Source organism: Polypterus senegalus, chromosome 16 (genome assembly GCF_016835505.1).
Source record: "Polypterus senegalus isolate Bchr_013 chromosome 16, ASM1683550v1, whole genome shotgun sequence".
NCBI classification, from domain to species: domain Eukaryota; kingdom Metazoa; phylum Chordata; class Cladistia; order Polypteriformes; family Polypteridae; genus Polypterus; species Polypterus senegalus.
Genome location: NC_053169.1, coordinates 13,854,652 through 13,874,501, shown reverse-complemented (window position 1 = coordinate 13,874,501; position 19,850 = coordinate 13,854,652).

Sequence of the window (19,850 nt, the reverse complement as noted above, 5' to 3'; positions counted from 1 at the left end):
ATCCATCCAACCCGCTATATAATGCTAACTACAGGGTCACGTGGGTCTGCTGGAGCCAATTCCAGCCAACACAGGGCGCAAGGCAAGAAACAAGCCCAGGGCAGGGCTCCGGCCCACCGCAGGGCACACACACACACACACACCAAGCACACACTAGGGATAATTTAGAATCGCTAATGTACCTAACCTGCATGTCTTTGGACTGTAGGAGGAAACCCACACAGACATGAGGAGAACGTGCAAACTCCACGCAGGGAGGACCATGGAAGCGAACCCAGGTCTCCTAACTGAGAGGCAGCAGCACTACCCAGTATACCACCGTGCTGCCGCCGCCACCTGAACATTATAATAAGAATATTAGCAATAAAAAATAATAATAATACATTTTATTTATATAGCACCTTCCCCATACTGAATTTTAACCTTTCAAGGTAAGCAAAATATCCTGGTAAAACATTAGGTGTGATAAATGCAATTTAAAACCAAGTCACAGCACCATACAGACCTAGTAAAGAAGTGTTTAACTGCCCCATACTTCATTTACAGCACATTTCTGGAGAGTGTTGGAGAGGCTAAAGGATCTACACTGCTTTTCAGTTTCGTTGATCACCCCCCTGCCATGTGACTGTGTCCTCCCTGACCTCGGTCATCACTCAGGTTTGCCCTGCTGAGTTGGCTGCACTGGAAAGTGAAATTGTTTAGCTACAGATGAATGGCGCCACGAAAGAGCTGAAATTCGACCAGGTGTTGTTCACTTATGGAATTAAGGGACTGAGCAGACTTTCTCAAAATGAAACCGTGCGTGCAAAAAGTCATGTCCCTTTTTATAGCACATCACCTTCTGAACTCACATTTCTCCACAGGACATTTGATAATGACAAACTATAGGAACAGAACAAGGCATGTCTCGATTGAGCAACAAGAATTGCCAATAAGAGACCACAAATACAAGATTGAAACAGTTAAGCAGATGCAGCCACATGTCCACTAGTGTCACCATTGAGTTAGGTCTATTTTAGTTGTTCCCTACATGTACATAGTATGCCTACTACTAAGAAGAGGGAGGAACGTAGGGTGACGTACAAGAGTGGAGGAAGATGCACACAGGTAGATTACATCCTATGCAGAAGAGTTGATCTGGAGGAGATTGAAGACTGCAAAGTGGTGGCAGGGGAAAGTGTAGTTAAACAGCATAGGATGGTGGTCTGTAGGATGACGTTGGAGATCAAGAAGAGGAAGAGATTGACGGCAGAACCAAGGATCAAATGGTGGAAGCTGAAAAAGGAAGACAGCAGGGTTGAGTTTAGGGAGAAGATGAGACAGGCACTGGGTGGCAGTGAAGAATCACCAGACCGTTGGGAAACAACTAAAGATGATGTAGTAAGGGTGACAGCAAGAAGGGTGCTTGGTGTGACATCTGGACAGAGGAAGGAGGTGAAGGAAACCTGGTGGTGGAATGGGGAAGTACAGGAGAGTATACAGAGGAAGAGGATGGCAAAGAAGAAGTGGGATAGTCAGAGAGATGCAGAAAGTAGACAAGAGTACAAGGAGATAAGGCGCAAGGTGAAGAGAGAGGTGGCGAAGGCTAAAGAAAAGGTGTATGATGAGGTGTATGAGAGGATGGACACTAAGGAGGGAGAAAAGGACCGACTGGCTAGACAGAGGGGCCGAGCTGGGAAAGATGTGCAACAGGTTAGGGTGATAAAGGATAAAGATGGAAACATACTCACAAGTGAGGAGAGTGTGTTGAGCAGATGGAAAGAGTACTTTGAGAGGCTGGTGAATGAAGAGAACGAGAGAGAGAAGAGGTTGGATGGATGTGGAGACAGTGAATCAGGAAGTGCAACGGATTAGCAAGGAGGAAGTAAGGACAGTGATGAAGAGGATGAAGAATGGAAAGGCTGTTGATCCTGATGACATACCTGAGGAAGCATGGAGGTGTTTAGGAGAGATGGCAGTGGAGTTTTTAACCAGATTGTTTAATGGAATCTTGGAAAGTGAGAGGATGATGAGGAGTGCAGAAGAAGTGTACTGGTGCCGATTTTTAAGAATAATGGGGATGTGCAGGACTGCAGTAACTACAGGGGAATAAAATTGATGAGCCACAGCATGAAGTTATGGGAAAGAGTAGTGGAAGCTCAGTTAAGAAGTGAGGTGATGATTAGTGAGCAGCAGTATGGTTTCATGCCAAGAAAGAGCACCACAGATGAGATGTTTGCTCTGAGGATGTTGATGGAGAAGTATGAGAAGGCCAGAAGGAGTTGCATTTCGTCTTTGTGTCCTGGGAGAAAGCAGATGAAAGCGTGCCTCAAGAGGAGTTGTGGTATTGTATGAGGAAGTTGTAAGTGGCAGAGAAGTATGTAAGAGTTATACAGGATATGTACGAGGGAAGTGTGAGGTCTGCGGTAGGAGTGACGGATGCATTCAAGGTGGAGGTAGGATTACATTGCAATGGTGATGGACAGGTTGACAGACGAGATTAGACAGGGGTTCCTGTGGACTGTGATGTTTGCTGATGACATTGTGATCTGTAGCGAGAGTAGGGAGCAGGTCGAGGAAACGCTGGAGAGGTGGAGATATGCTCTAGAGAGGAGAGGACTGAAGATCTGTAAGAACAAGATAGAATATATGTGTGTAAATGAGAGGGAGGTCAGTGGAATGGTAAGGATGCAGGGAGTAGAGTTGGCGAAGGTGGATGAGTTTAAATACTTGGGAACAACAGTACAGAGTAATGGGGATTGTGAAAGAGAGGTGAAGAAGAGAGTGCAGGCAGGATGGAGTGGGTGAAGAAGAGTGTCAGGAGTGATTTGTGATAGACGGGTATCAGCAAGAGTGAAAGGTAAGGTCTACAGGACGGTAGTGAGACTAGCGATGTTATATGGGGTGGAGACAGTGGCACTGACCAGAAAGCAGGAGACAGAGCTGGAGGTGTTAGAGTTAAAGATGTTAAGATCTTCATTGTGTGTGACGAGGATGGACAGGATTAGAAATGAGAACATTAGAGGGTCAGCTCAAGTTGGACATTTGGGAGACAAAGTCAGAGAGGCAAGACTGCGATGGTTTGGACATGTGTAGAGGAGAGAGGCTGGGGATATTGGGAGAAGGATACTAAGGATAGAGCTTCCAGGCAAGAGGAAGGCCTAAGAGAAGATTTATGGATGTGGTGATAGAGGAAATGCAGGTGATGGGTGTAACAGAACAAGATGACGTGGACAGGAAGATATGGAACAAGATGATCCGCTGTGGGAACCCCTAATGGAAGCAGCTAAAAAGAAGAAGAAGGATCCGGAGACTGGAACGTACTCAGGAGTTGTTTGCCCGGAGTCCTAATTAAATAATGCAAGTAGAGTAGAGTGTCAAGTTTTAAACGCAAAGCAAAAATCAACGGTCAAAAGAAACAAATCATTTAAATACCAGAAAGTCTTTTAAGAAGGATTAGAGCTGTACACCAGTACTGTTTTTATACAATACTTGGATAAAAAAAAATCGGGAGTGTTCTACCCTCAACTTTCTCGTATACTGAAAGAGGAAAAGGTTATAAGAACCACTTCCAGTTGCTCAATATTTCTCAAATATCATATCTCTTTGTTTCTCATCATCAATCATTTATCTCTATTTAGTTCCACTCCATCTGAACTAGTGTGGTGCTGAGGTGTCACCCACCACATGGCTGCACTCGGGTCCTAATCTGGATCCTGAGTTGGTTTGTCGTGTGGTGGGTGCAGCAATGCACTGTATCAGTGTCTACTCCTAACCTCTCTCCTCTCTCTAATAATCAAACGTTATATTAAATGATATTTTCGCACTTAGGGAGGTCGAAAACAGTGGTGGAATTTTTTCATGAATTACATATGTATTACATAGAAAAAATGTTAGTATTATATAATATATGTTGTAAGGCGAATTTACTCTTTACATTTGTATGGTAAAGTAAAATTTATGCAATGATGCCTACATTTAACTTACATTCCTACCAAAGATATTTCTGTCGACTAAATAAAAATTCCTTCTATTTAAAATTTAAATAGAACTTGAACAGATACGATAGTTCATAATATCCATGCAGACTTGCACGTAAGAGCGGGAGTCATCCGTTTTAACAAGCAGTGTATTGCACTGATACTAAATAGCCTGCCCATTTAATTATTTAGGAATGGATAAATAAATTAAGATTTTGTACAAATAATGTTTTTCATTTTTCTTCCTTCATGGATTCTGACACCTCCAGCAACAGTTGCTCGCACCCCAAAGAGTGTGTATATATATATATATATATATATATATATATGTGTGTGTGTGTGTGTGTGTGTAGATATGTATGTATATATGTATATATATGTGGATGTATGTGTATATATGTATATATATAAATTATGTATATATGTGTATGTGTATATATATATATGTATATGTGTATATGTATATATGTATGGATATGTATTGTCACAAAACGAGACAAAGACAGAAAAAGGTTTGGGGCAGCCACCCATGTAATTTGGTATCCTGGCTGCAAAAGTCGTTTTCTTTTCAAAATACCAGCACTGAAGTGCTTACAACAGAGTCCAAAACAAGACTGTCAGAGAAGGGAAAAGGGAAGGCTTTTAAAGGGGAAGGTAGGAAGTGAGGTCATAAGGATCGGGCACATGTTCATCATTCATTGGATTAGGCCCGGATGTGACATCAGGGGGGCCGGAGCTGGCAAGGTCTGTCTCCATTGGCTCGGTCCCAGAAGTGACGTCAAGAGAGACAGGTGGAACCTCCCGGTTTTGGTCTACAGGGAAGTGAGAAAGAGAGTTAGTGCACTCTGCCACATCCCGGCATGCCTCAGAACTGCCTTCACTCGAGCCCTTTAGCTGCCTCCCATGCGCGCGTGTGTGACAGTATATATATATATATATGTTTATATGTGTGTATATATATATATACATATATGACAGCAACACTCAAAACTCACAACAGTGACAAAACAATTACATTGACAATCATGTTACGTTATTTTTAAAATGTTTGCTTTTCTTTTTCATTACTTCTTTAACACACTTCTTCTCCGCTGCGAAGCGCGAGTATTTTGCTAGTGTTACAATAAATTGCATTTAGCTGCATTTAATTATGATGAAGGTTGGAAATAAAAAAAAATAATAAAAATCATATAATTAGATGTATTACCAGTTACACAACGGGGAGATGGCAGCTTGTTGTTCCCATGACATCTTTATATTTACAAGGCATGTTCAATGTTTACACATTATTGTTAAACTGATGATGTATAAATTAAAATAAAATTAATGATAGTTATTTAAAGAATATGCATTATATGCAAATACAGTTTTTAATATCCTGTACGCATTTATATTTCCATGATAGAAAAAATTTGGATGGTTGTTTAAATAGCATACTACTTCCAGTTGAGTAATGATAATGTTTTTTATCATTATAAATATCTATACAAAATTTGAATCATCATCTGTAATTATAACCATAGCTGACTTGAATATTCGCAGAAGTATTCAGTTAAAGTACCATATCCGGTTGCTAGAAGTGGCCCAAGAGTTGATAGGATTCCTTATTTTTGAGGTTAACGCATTTGTACAAAATCTCACTGACCAAGTCCAAAGCGTTTTTGAGTTATCGTGTTTACACACAGACAGACATCATTTTCAAAAATGGTATTTTTGGACTCAGGAAGATCTTAAACATCAAGATTCATCAAAATCTCGATGTTTTTCATGATTCCTATACTTTGTTTTTACTATGCATACAAGAAAGTAAAAGGAATGCAAGAATCACTGCTTCCAATAATGATATGAAGTGAGACACAAAAATAACCGGACTGGGCTTGGAGCTTTCCTGGAAAATTGTCTGGAGGTCCACCAAACGTGAATTATAGAACTATGCCCCCTCCTACACGCCCTCTCAAACCGCTAACCGGCTAGGTATATCCTGTGAAGAGTCCAGTCAGTATTTACACAACAATCGCTACACGAGATGCCGCTATAATGTCGGGTGAAAAAAACCGAACAGTGAATCAACATCAAATTTCTTGCGAAATTGAACAAAATGGCCACAGAAACTCATGCAATGATAAATACAGTTTACGGTGATAACAGTTTGTATCGCACACAAGTTTTTGAGTGGCACAAACGTTTCAAGGAAGGACAAGAAAATGTGGAAGATGTTCAACACCCAGGTCTCCCAAGCTTGTTTCGTATAGATGAAAACGTCAAAATGGTGAATGAGATTGCTCGAAATATTCATACTGCTTTTTCCGTAAAGCAGTTTTTGACTACAAAAACATTCCTGTCCTCGCTCATCCTCCCTATTCGCCCAATTTAGACTCCGAAAATCAAAAGTGACCTGAAGGGAACACATTTATCTTCAATGGATGAAGTGAAGACAGAAACGGCAAGCCTGTTGAAGAGCCTCAAGCAAGAAGACTTCCAGCTCTGTTTCAATCAATGGAGTCTATAGAAGGTGACAATGTTTAGAATGCTGTAATTCATCAATAAATATATATATTTTTTTACCAATCCGGTTATTTTTATGTCTCACCTTGTATGTTTTGTGCATTCCCAGGTGGTTCTAGGATAGAGCGCAATGGCAATTATGAATGTAATTGCTCCCAAACAGATGACATTCGTAAAAAAAAAACAACAAAAAAAACAAATACAGTGGATCCTCGGGTCACGACTGTAATTCGTTCCAAAACTCTGATTGTAACGCAATTTGGTCGTGACCCAAAGTAATTTCCCTCATAGGATTATATGTAAATACAATTAATCCATTCCGGACCCTACGAGCTGTATGTAAATATATTTTTTAAAAGATTTTTAAACACAAAAATAGTTAATTATACCATAGAACAGTGTAATAGTTAAACTAAATGTAAAAACACTGAATAACATTGAGAAAGCCTTGAACAGAGAAAACTAACATTGCAAGAGTTCAGGCTACAGCCTTATGAACCGCTCTCTGTAAACACTTTTTTTTAATGAGTTTTAAGCACTGGGAAAAAATGAACTAACCATAAACAACCAAGAAAACTAACCTTACATGAGTCGAGTTCTGGGATGAAGGAAGTGAGGTGGAGAGGAGATTACAGTTTTGAGGTAAAGTCTGTGACGAACCAGGTTCCCTGCATGCTCCCATCCCGCTTCCGAGAGCCCCTAAACCTGTCATGATCGGTAATGTTACCGATGAGCACGACAGTGAGGCACTACAATGGAGCAATCGGAAGGCGCAAAAAGTGCCAAATGCTTTTATTAAAATCAACAAAACAACAATCAAAAACAAAGTCCAAATTAAATAAAGTGCAGTGCTTTCAGAATCCTTCAATAAATAAGTGATCTCATAAAAACAGAAGTGAAGTGGAGGTTAAAATCCAGTAGAAAAAAGTCTTCATTAAATACAACGAGGTTAAAACAATGCTCGAAGCAGTCTCTTTAAAAACAAGCCTGGTGCATTCTATAACTGCCTTCTCACGCTCTGTCTCTCACTCGCTCGCTGCTCAGGGAGAGACTGAACACGTGCGGATCGGTGCATGCGAACCGGAAGGGAAACTGGCTTGTTCGTCACTCGAGTGTGTGGTCGTGAGCAGATGCAAATTTTGGCGAACGTTTTGGTCGTAACCCAATTTGTACATGGTCTGAGACGTTCATGACCTGAGGTTCCACTGTACAGCACTGCTTCAAGACTGTACATATTTTCAATTTTTTCATCCATCCATTGTCCAAACCGCTGAATCCAACCACTGGGCCACGGGGGTCTGCTGGAGCCAATCCCAGCCAGCACAGGGCACAAGGCAGGAACCAATCCTGGGCAGGGTGCCAACCCACCACAATCGTTCCAGAGTTTTGGGGCTGCAACTGAAAAAGCTCGATCTCTTTGGAGTTTGCATCGTGCCTTGGGAACACGTAAATCATCTGGTCTGCTGACCTGAGTAGAGCGAGACAGACAGTTACGTAAGGGTGCAGCAGTTCCGACAAATAAAGTGGGGCACAACCATTAAAAGATTTAAAGAGAAATACAAGGATCTTAAAATGGATTCGAAAACGAATTGGAAGCCAGTGAAGGGAAGTCAAAATCGGGGTAACATGCTCATGCTTTCTTGTGCCAGTTAAAAATCGAGCAGCAGCATTTTGCACCAGCTGTAGGCCTGCAATGGAGGCCTGGCTAATTCCAAAAAGAAGCGCAGGTCAGGTCAGAAATTTTGGAGAACCAACCGGATCGTCTCTTTTATTGTCTGTGGACAATGAAAAAAAAAAAATAAACAAAACCAAACAAATGACACTAATTGGGGTTTGTCCCAAATGCAGGAATTCAGCAAAATGAAGAGGCTCTATAGCGCCTGGGGTTTTATGGCAACTGGACGGGGTCAAATGTCCTCATTGGGCATCTTCTCAGCATTGTGGACAAAGTAAAAGGAGATGACAATGTCAGCAGCAGTGCCCCTTCTGGTCTCAACGGGTTACCTCGACTGCACCAGAGAGGAGATCATCCAAAGCATATGTGCGACACATTTCAAGGTGCAGAAAAGTTATCTCTTTAGATTATTATTATAATACACTCCTATCTGAATTAGCTATAAAGATAGAACTTATTTGCCGTTTTTTTTTTTTCAAAAAAACAGCAGCTATAATCTTAACTAAAAAACTAAAATCTTAACACATTACTCCAGTCCTAGAATTGTTACACTGGCTGCCCGTGTCGTTTTTTTAAAAATACTCCTGTTTGTTAATGAAACTCCTGAAAAACCTGGCACCTTTATACTGTAAACCCTGGAAGACCTGTCCCCACAAACCTCTAATTTTAGTATTCAATTCTTTTACACTGACTTACTCAATATTAGAAAAGAAAAAAATACCAGGAGTGGTCTCCCCTAGAGTTACTCATATACTCAAATATGGGGATGGATTTTTGAGGAGTAAACTGCAAGACAAGGATTATCTATACTAATAAAAGGCAAAGCCCTCACTCACTCACTCACTCACTCACTGACTCACTCACTCATCACTAATTCTCCAACTTCCCGTGTAGGTAGAAGGCTGAAATTTGGCAGGCTTATTCCTTACAGCTTACTTACAAAAGTTGGGCAGGTTTCATTTCGAAATTCTACGCATAAGGGTCATAACTGGAAGCTATTTTTCCCCATATAATGTAATGGAGTCTTGAGTTGGAGATGGCCGTGGGGGGCGGAGTTTCGTGTGACATCATCACGCCTCCTACGTAAGTACATAGAGAACAAGGAAGAACTCCAAACAGCGATCAGCACAAAACGCCATTTCACAATTGAGAAGGCAGAAACAAAGCACGGCGTGAACCGTAAGTTTATATTAAATTAAGTTCATAGACAGGCTGCCACTAGCGTTTGTAATTTAGTGCCTGCCCATATAAGGCCGTCCATCAGCGGCAATCCAATACAAACACTGCCGGTAAATATTCACGTGTGAAGGACTGTGCTTATGCAGAGGAAGATGAGATGGTCAGGGTGGTGTTTGGCACAAACTCATTGAAACTGCGAGAGAGACTTTTAAGTGCCGGGTCTTAGCTGACATTACACGAGATGGCACCAGTACAGCTGGGAACCTTCGATGCAAGAACACCAAGCGGCTCACGTGAACTGACGCAGTGCACAGACAAAAGCAACAGTTCCAAAGAGTGCTAAACAAAAACCGAATTACACAATTGAGAAGGCAGCAAAAAATATGAAGCGTCTTATACATACAATCATATTCATAAGTGCAGCTACTGCGGAAACAAAGCACACGGTGGAAAAAGTGAATGTCCTGCTAAAGGAAGACAGTGTAAAAAAACCCGTGCATGCAGTTTGTCACATCACAGATAAAAGGAAGACGAGCTGTTTATTGATGCAGTAAGGAACTAATCGATGAATGAAACCTCTTATCTTTACAGCGATTGACAAACACGGAATGTAACTTGAACACATCCTACAAATACGAGCCTGATTGAAAGAAATAATGATAATCAAATCCTTGATGACAGCAACATTCAATAACACTCACAAAACAATTACTGTATATTGACAATCATGTTACGTTATTTTTAAAATGTTCCCTTTTCTTTTCATAACTTCTACTTCTCCACTGCGATACGGGTATATATATAAATGTATATATATACCCGATCTACAATACATACTTTAGCATAGACAAGCCACACGCTGTGGCTAATTGTAGAGTCTTAAGCCTCTAACGCCGACATTGAGGTTGATTCCCGAGAGGGATGTACTGACTATGTACGCGCTACCGATTCATTTTACCTTCGATCTCCTTGGTTTGGGGCGTATGAAAAATATTAGGTTAACACAGAATCATGTTACGTTATTTTTAAAATTTTCCCTTTCTTAGCACAAGCACAGCTGAGAAGCTTGATGCATGTACTCCATAACGCGTTAAAAATAACGCATTTAATCACACTTTCAATTCCAAGCAAGCGGGAACTTTTGTCAATGCATGATTTCCTGGTACATCCATTACACTGATGCACACATCACAGCTACAAAAATGTTAGAGTCGGAATAAAGCGCGTTCCTACGACTGATCATTTCGACTACCGAAAGCCTTGATAAAAGCATGGTTTTGTGCACACTGAAAAGCAAGCAAAATTAGATGCATTACAGAAAGCGGACTTTGTGGCTCTTACTGGGGATCATTTGACTTCCGTGACCGTTAGTAATTCTAAATACATCTAATTACAAAATGTTCAATGATCACACTGTTTTAGCCTAATGTACAAAATAATTTTGGCTAATGTTACTCAGAGTTTAAAGAGTAAGCTGGTCAAATTACCTTTTATGTTTCTGACTTATTTTTTAAGAAGAAAAACTGCACTTTATGTTGAAATTTTGGTTATTATTATTTAAAGACAATACTATTCTGAAAATGTACTTAAAGTACTTAAACTACCACTTTATTTTTAAGTTTGCCCAATTTTAACCAGGGATGATATTTTTGTTTCTGTTTTGAATTCAAATGCAGTTTAAAGCTTTTTTTCAGAAATTAAAACAGCTTCAGTTTACAATATTCATGTCCATGTCTATTATTTGATTCTGTAAGCCCACTAAAACCGTTTTAAATAAAAAAAAACATTTGCGATTTGGGGCAAATTTACGTGTCGATTACATACGATTAATCAAGATTAATTCTTACACAGCCTCTAATTAATTGGATTAATTTTTTAATCGAGTCCCACCTAATATATATATATGTAGATATATATATATGTAGATTTGTATATATATGTGTATATACAGTATATATGTAGATATGTATATGTGTATATACAATATGTATATATATGTGTGTGTGTATATACAGTATGTGTGTATATGTATATATATATATAACTGTATATATGTGTATAGATGTGTGTATATGTATATATATATATGCCAGCAACACTCATGACAATGACAAAACAATTACATTGTCAATCATGTTACGTTATTATTAAAATGTTTCCTTTTCTTTTTACTTCTCCGCTGCCAATCGCAGGCATTTTGCTATATATATATATAATATAAATAGATAGATATGACAACAACACTCATATCAATGACAAAACAATTACATTAACAATCATCTTATGTTATTTTTAAAATGTTTGCTTTTCTTTTTTTATAACTTCTTTAACACACTACTTCTCCACTGCGAAGCGCGGGTATTCTGCTAGTATTTTTATATTACGTACATTAAAGAACCATCAACAACAAATCAAATCAAATTAATAATATATTGAACAATTATTATAAAAGTAAAGTTGAATAAATCGGACTCTGCAGCTGCATAAATAAAAGGCAAGGTACCACTTCCGCTTAGCGGTTTGTACCTAATATTTGTATGCAAAATTTGGTTGACCTAAGTGAAAGCGTACTCAAGTTATCGTGTTTACACATGGACATAATTCAAAAAATGGTATTTTCAGACTCAGGGAGGCCTAAAATGTCAAGATTCATCAAAATCTCGAAATGGATTTTTTGGAGGATTCCAATACTTTCCTCATACTTCATATATGAGAACATCAGGGAGATCTGAAATGTTGAGATTCAGTAAAATCTCGAAATGCAATTGTTGGACAATTACAATACTTTCCCTATACTTCGTATACAAGAATGTCAGGGAGGTCTAAAATGTAGAGATTCCTCAAAATCTCGAAGTTACATTTTTGGACGATTTCAATACTTTCCCTATTCTTCGTATATGAGAAAGTAATGAAAGAGGCAGCCTACTGCTGGAGATACAGCAACCTAAAACAACACAAATCTATTAAAAATGTGGACAATATAACAAGATAATTATTATGAACTTGAGTGTTCCCAATTACAAACAGTCCAAAAAATACTTAAAATGCTCAGTAGAGGGGAAGAAACACCATCAAACCCCTGGCTGGACATGAAAAGGTCAATGAAGAATCTTTAGAAATGAAAAGATGTATTTTAAGTTAAACAAAAATAAGCTGCGAGGAACATAAAGGCACAGACAGCAATGCTTTCAAATTGGTGGTCCCAAAGTCCCAGTATAAAATATAAAAAAAATTAGCGAAATATCACAAAAATCCAGTAAATCACAGAGACTCAAATTGATCAATAGAACACCGGAGTACTTGCTGCCACCACCATGAGCATATTCACAATGAACCGCAGAGGACTTTATAGAGCTAAAGGCAGTACCTTGATGGTGATGAGCAAGTGGCCCTGCTTCTTGGGGGAACTGCCTACAAAACATAAGGTACATTAAAGAAGATGCATAGACATAAAGAAAGTAAACATTCACCAATGTTAACATAAAATAAAATATTTCAAAATCAAAAACATTCTCAAAGAAGTTGCCCCTGAAAAAAATAACCATTAGTATTATCGGGTTCTTATAAGTATATAACTGGGACCAAGATGGATATACATCCTATAATTCATATAAACCATTCCGAAGTGATGCCCAGACATACAGACATTCTCAAGACTTTAAGGACTTTCAAAACTAGACTTGATGCTTTTTAGAAGAAATAAGTGAATAGGACTGGCGAGCTTTGTTGGTTTGAATGGCCTGTTCTCGTCTAGAGTGTTCTATTGTTGAAATTTATTTATTTAGATACAGGTAGATCAGCTGAGGACAAGGTTGCCAGACGTCCTTATTTTTAGCAGGACTGTCTCGAGTTCAACAGACAAATGCTGTGTGCTTCTGAACATCCCGACTGAACAAAAATTGTCTGTAGAAAAAAAAATCTTAATTCAGTTTTTGTATTGAATGTCTAGTAAATTTGTGTAGACCGCCTGGCCTTCCACGTTTTATGAATAAAATTTGTACCTGCCAGCTGAATCATACTGTTTGTGTCGTCATACATTTCTCGTGCTCATCATGGCTGCTCGTGCTCATGTGTAATTTATTTCGAAAGTGAAGCGATACTGATAATGACTTTTCAAATAACAAGTTGGGTCGTATCTGCGTTTCTGCACTCTATTTACACATATCGTACCATATTATACGAAATATAAAACATATTTATATAAAACCATACCCATTCTCTTCTATATATGTACTCTTTTCCATATATGTTGTCTCACATGCGTGCATTGTGGGACAGTCTAAGGACTTAACTGAAGGTAAGCTACAGAGTTAGGGGCTGATGAATCGCACTAATGACTTTTCTCCCTCATCCGCATTCCTCCTGAAGGGAAGATCAATTATTGCCCCTCCTACTTCTGATAACAGACCACGCCTTTCTGCCGACCTCACTACCGCCCATATCCCGCCTCTTCCTGCCGAGTATGTATAAAGCCCATGACCTCCACTCACCAAATCAGTCTTGTTATGGACTCTGTCTTTTTTTGACTGCTCGTTTAAAGTTGTATTCTGTGTTAATATACTTTTTGCTCTCTTGTGTTTTACAATGTTTAGATTATATTTATATATCTGTAATTAAAATTTACTTAAAAATTATTTCTTTTTTTGTTCCATGGTTCCTTAACATCTTTTTTTTTTTTTTTGGTTGCTCGAAATAGTGGCTGTCCTGAAACTGATTTTTGGAAATCTGGCTATCCTAGCTGAGTACCAGACATATTTTTTTATCATTTTTGAGCACACCTAAAGACTCATGGCAACGTACTATAAACACAAATTCATCAAAGCATTTCATATGTAAATCAACAGATTGATAAAGAAATTTGTGCTTTTTGAGCACACATAAAAATGTGATTGATCATCACTTGGGCTGCAGGAATAATTAGCGCACAGAAAATACAATAACTAAGTCGATAAATGAAGAAAGAAATAAATAGTGCAGACAATGGCACTCTCACGATAAGTTGCACCGTGAGATTTATAGTGGCCAGAGCTGGCCTAAATCAGTATTCTAACAGCTGATCTCAATTATCCCTTTAATTTGGGTCGCGTTCAATAACGAAAGACTGCTTGTTTGATTACCTTTGCACAAACAGATGAGAGAAGCATCAAAGTTTAATGTCATTTTGTTTTTTCTTACAGCCTCCTCTCTATATGAATAAAGCAGAGACCTCAAAAAGACTTGAAGAAATTCAATGTGAAGCAGTAAATATTTTTTCACAGCAGCTCAGATGGGTACTGAAATTGAAACCGAAAACGACACTAAAAGTCTTGCATAACACAAGTTCATTTTCTTGGATTCTAAAATGAAATCCTAAATGTTGCAAGAGATTGATATTAAAGATAAAAAAATATATTTAGAAGAAGAAACTATTGGCAATGTATCATATCTGACGAGTTCTGTTGTTACATACAGTCATATGAAAAAGTTTGGGATCCCCTCTTAATTCTTTGGATTTTTGTTTATCATTGGCTGAGCTTTCAGAGTAGCAACTTCCTTTTAATATCTGACATGCCTTATGGACACAGTGGTACTTCAGCAGTGACATTAAGTTTATTGAATTAACAGAAAATATGCATCATAAGAAAATTAGACAGGTGCATAAATGTGGGCACCCCAACAGAGATATGACGTCAATACTTAGTTGAGCCTCCTTTTGCTCCTTTGAGCCTCCAGACGCTGTCCTCCTACAGCCTGTGATGAGTGTCTGGATTCTGGATGTTGGTATTTCTGACCGTTCTTCATACAAAATATCTCCAGTTCAGTTCAATTTGATGGACAGCCTGCTTCAAATCATCCCATAGCTTTACGATGATATTCAAGTCAGGGGACGGTGACGGCCATTCCAGAACATTGTACTTCTCCCTCTGCATGAATGCCTTTGTAGATTTCCAACTGTGTTTTGGTCATCGTCTTGTTGGAATATCCAACCCCTGCGTAACTTCAACTTTGTGACTGATTCTTGAACATTATCCTGAAGAATTTGTTGATATTGAGTTGAATTCATCCAACCCTCGACTTAAACTAGTCACACAGCCCCACAGCATGATGGGACCTCCACCAAATCTGACAGTAGGTAGCAGGTGTTTTTCTTGGAATGCGGTGTTCTTCTTCTGCCATGCAAAGTGCTTTTTGTTCTGACCAAATAACTCCATTTTTGTCTCATCAGTCCAAAGCACTTTGTTCCAAAATGAATCTGGTTTGTCTAAATGAGCATTTGATACAACAAGCGACTCTGTTTGTGGTGTGAGTGCAGAAAGGGCTTCTTTCTCATCACCCTGCCATACTGATGTTCTTTGTGCAACTTGCACTGAATTGTAGAACGATGTACAGATACACCATCTGCAGTGAGATGTTCTTGCAGGTCTTTAGAGGTGATCTGTGGGTTGTCTGTAGCCATTCTCACAATCCTGCTCATATGCCACTCCTGTATTTTTCTTGGCCTGCCAGACCTGCTGGGTTTAACAGCAACTGTGCCTGTGGCCTTCCATTTCCTGATTCCATTCCTTACAGTTGAAACTGACAGTTTAAACCTCTGAGATCACTTTGTGTCGCCTTCCCCTAATCCATGAGACTGAACAATCTTTGTGTTCAGATCTTTGGAGAGTTGCTTTGAGGATCCCATGCTGTCTGTCACTCTTCAGAGGAGAGTCAAAGGGAAGGAAGCACAACTTGCAATCGACCACCTTAAATACCTTTGACCACTCATGATTGGACACTCCTGTCTATGAAGTTCAAGGCTTGACGAGCTCATCCAACCAAGTAATCAGCATTGAGCAGTGACTGGCATTCAAATCAGCACAATGACAAGGGGACCCACATTTGTGCACAGCCAGTTTTTCACATTTGATTTAATTTCATACAACTAAATACTGCGTCACTAAAAATCTTTGTTCGGAAAACACCGCAGTGCTCAGATGTTCCTAGGAAATGAAAGACATGCCACTGTTATCTTTTATGTTGAAAGGAGAGTCAATTATTACGCAGGCTGAGAGGGGTTCCCAGACTTTTTTATATGACTGTAATAATGCTTTTATATATTCTAAAGTGCAAGCTGTACACTGGTGTATTTTAAAGGAATAAATTATTGTATCTTAAATGCATCACTCATGTTAAAAACAATCATTCCTTAAACACAGTAACTGCTGGACCATTTATTACCAGGACACTGCGGCACATGTTGTCATACATGTGCGCCTAGGGGACACTTTAATGGCTCCTGGTGATGCTGTTTCTCCGCCACTCCAGGGGTTCTCTCTGCAGACTGGATGATTGACAGGTTCACCACCACTCATGTCACTTTCGGTGTCTGTCCTACTGGCCAGGCCAAACTGAAAAACAGCACTGCAAACCCCACATAATACATGTTCATTTTCTTGAGTTTAAAAATAAAATATACATGTTTCAAGAAATCGATATTAAAAAATAAAAAATATATTTAGCAGAAGAAACTATTGACAGTGTTTGATAGTTTGATATCTGACAATGTTCTGCTGTTACATAACAATATTTGTATACATTCTAAAGTGCAAGCTTCACACTGATGTATTTTAAAGGAATAAATTATAGTATGGGCAGCATGGTGGTGCAGTGGTAGCGCTGCTGCCTCACAGTTATGAGAACAGTGGGTTCGCTTCCCGGGTCCTCCCTGCATGGAGTTTGCATGTTCTCCCCGTGTCTGCATGGGTTTCCTCCCACAGTCCAAAGACATGCAGGTTAGGTGCATTGGCGATCCTAAATTTTCCCTGGGGTGTGGGTGTTTGTGTCCTGTGTTGGGTTGGCACCCTGTTCGGGACTGGTTCCTGCCTTGCGCCCTGTGTTGGCTGGGATTAGCTCCAGCAGACCTCTGTGACCCTGTGTTCGGATTCAACAGGCTGGAAAATGGATGGATGGATAAATTATAGTATCCTGAAGCAAAATTTCCATAAACCGAAGATTTGCCGTGATCGGGAGCACTCCCCAGACAAAAATGTATCCAGATAAGACAAAATCACATGGACAAGTAGGCACAGGACACCACATACATGGAGAAGAAAACTGTAATCCACGGTGGTTGTAGTTGTAATCCAATGGTGTGTGTGATATGTAGAAACAAATACAGACTGTTTATCGTGATACCCTCTCCTTTTTAAAAGAGCCCGCTTAATTATTTTTCTTCACAGCAACCCCGCGGAGGGTGGAGTGATGGCTGTGAGGCTAGGGATCTGTATTGGCAATCAGAAGGATGCCAGTTCAAATTCTATAAATGCCAGAAGTGACTCTACTCCATTGAGCCCTTAACCTGAAATTGTTCAGTGCTGGGTATGACGTTAATCTGCACCAAGCTCTGTAAGCAGGTCCTCCAACCTGCAGGGAAAACTCGGATCTGGTGTCAGGACTGGAACTCCAGCCACCATAAAAAGCACACTGTTCAGTGTGGTGCTGAGGTGTCACCCATTGCTTTGCTGCACTCAGATCCGAATCCGGGTAATTCATCGTGTGGTGGGTGCAGCAATGTGCTGTAATCAGAGCATGCTCCCAACCTCTCTCTCTCTGTCTCTCCAGCAACTCTTGAATCTGCCCAATGGTGTAATAATGCTGGGGCTGCTGGGAGTTGTAGGAAATTTTATGCAGCACTGCTACACACACATACATACAGACAGACACACACAAAGAAATTAAGATGTGAAGATGGCTGGCAGCTTTTTGTCCTACTAATGCACATGCTGGATGACGAGGAGAAAAAAATGAACACAAGAAACAGTATAGACGTGTCCAGTTCAGCTTATATAAATCGGACTTCCAATACAACTTGTAGTCCTGCCACGTGCAAAAGTTCACTGATGACACTGCTATCATGGGCTGCATCATGAGTGGGCAGGAGGAGGAGTGTAGGAACCTAATCAAGGACTTTGTTAAATGGTGCGACTCAAACCACTTACACCTGAAAACCAGCAAGACCAAGGAACTGGTGGTGAATTTTAGGAGGCCCAGGCCCCTCATGGACCCCGTGATCATCAGAGGTGACTGTGCAGAAGGTACAGACCTATAAATACCTGGGAGTGCAGCTGGATGATAAACTGGACTGGACTGCCAATACTGATGCTCTGTACAAGAGAGGACAGAGCCGACTATACTTACTTAGAAGGCTGGCATCCTTCAACATCTGCAATAAGATGCTGCAGATGTTCTATCAGACGGTTGTGGCGAGCGCCCTCTTCTATGCGGTGGTGTGCTGGGGAGGTAGCATAAAGAAGAAGGACGCCTCACGCCTGGATAAACTGGTGAGGAAGGCAGGCTCTATTGTAGGCACGGAGCTGAACAGTTTAACATCTGTGGCAGAGCGACGGGCACTGAGCAGACTCCTGTCAATCATGGAGAATCCACTGCATCCACTGAACAGGATCATCTCCAGACAGAGGAGTAGCTTCAGCGACAGACTGCTGTCACCATCCTGCTCCACTGACAGACTGATTAGACCCCACACTATGCGACTCTTTAATTCCACCCCTGGGGGGTAAACATTAACATTATACAAAGTTATTGTCTGTTATACCTTCATTGTTATCACTCTTTAATTTAATATTGTTCTTTATCAGTATGCTGCTGCTGAAGTATGTAAATTTCCTCTTGGGATTAATAAAGTATCTATCTATCTATCTATCTATCTATCTATCTATCATATAATGCCTTTCAGATCTATCTATCTATCTATCTATCTATCTATCTATCTATCTATCTATCTATTGTAAGTGTTACCCAGACATCTCCTAGCCTCATAATGCCGTCACGTAAGAAATGCCACTCATCAGCAGTGATGACCAAGTGAATCTGTCTTCAGGCACTGAACGGACACTGGAACCGAAAGGGATTCTGGGAATCCAAAAGTAACACACACGTCAATTGCACAGGTGAACTATTCATATTATTGTCATTCATCATCATTATTATTATTATTATTATTTGTATCATTATTATACTTTCTACGCTTCTGACTTTGTGTTTTGCAGGTTTTACAGTAGAAAGATGAGATTTAATACAAAAATAATGTCCTTTTTCAAGCCATTTTTCGATGTTTTTTGAGAAAAAAATGTTAGGCTAAGGAGGTGAAGTTAATGCACTTGATTGTTGTATTATACTGTAAGATCTTCCATTAACTGGTTTCCTATGGGAACGGCAAAATGTAATTCACAATGAAGTACTGGATGAACAATGCCATACCAATTTTGTGCTCTGTTTTTTGAATTCAACTTCTGTTTCTCGCTTCGGTCTTGTGTTTAGTTTGCCTTCTCATACCTCTTTTTCAGCCTTTGACCCAATTTTCCTCTCTGACTTTGATTTTTTGATTCTCCTCCCGGTTATATTTTTCCTCACAATAATCAATTGGCACCCAACCTGTCATAATACCCTGTCATAATACCCGCTGCCACTACCGCTTTGCTGTGGCATTGGTCAGCATTTACCGCTGTGTCCTTTGGCCCTATTTTTGTGCTCATCCCTTTGTGTTTAGATATCCG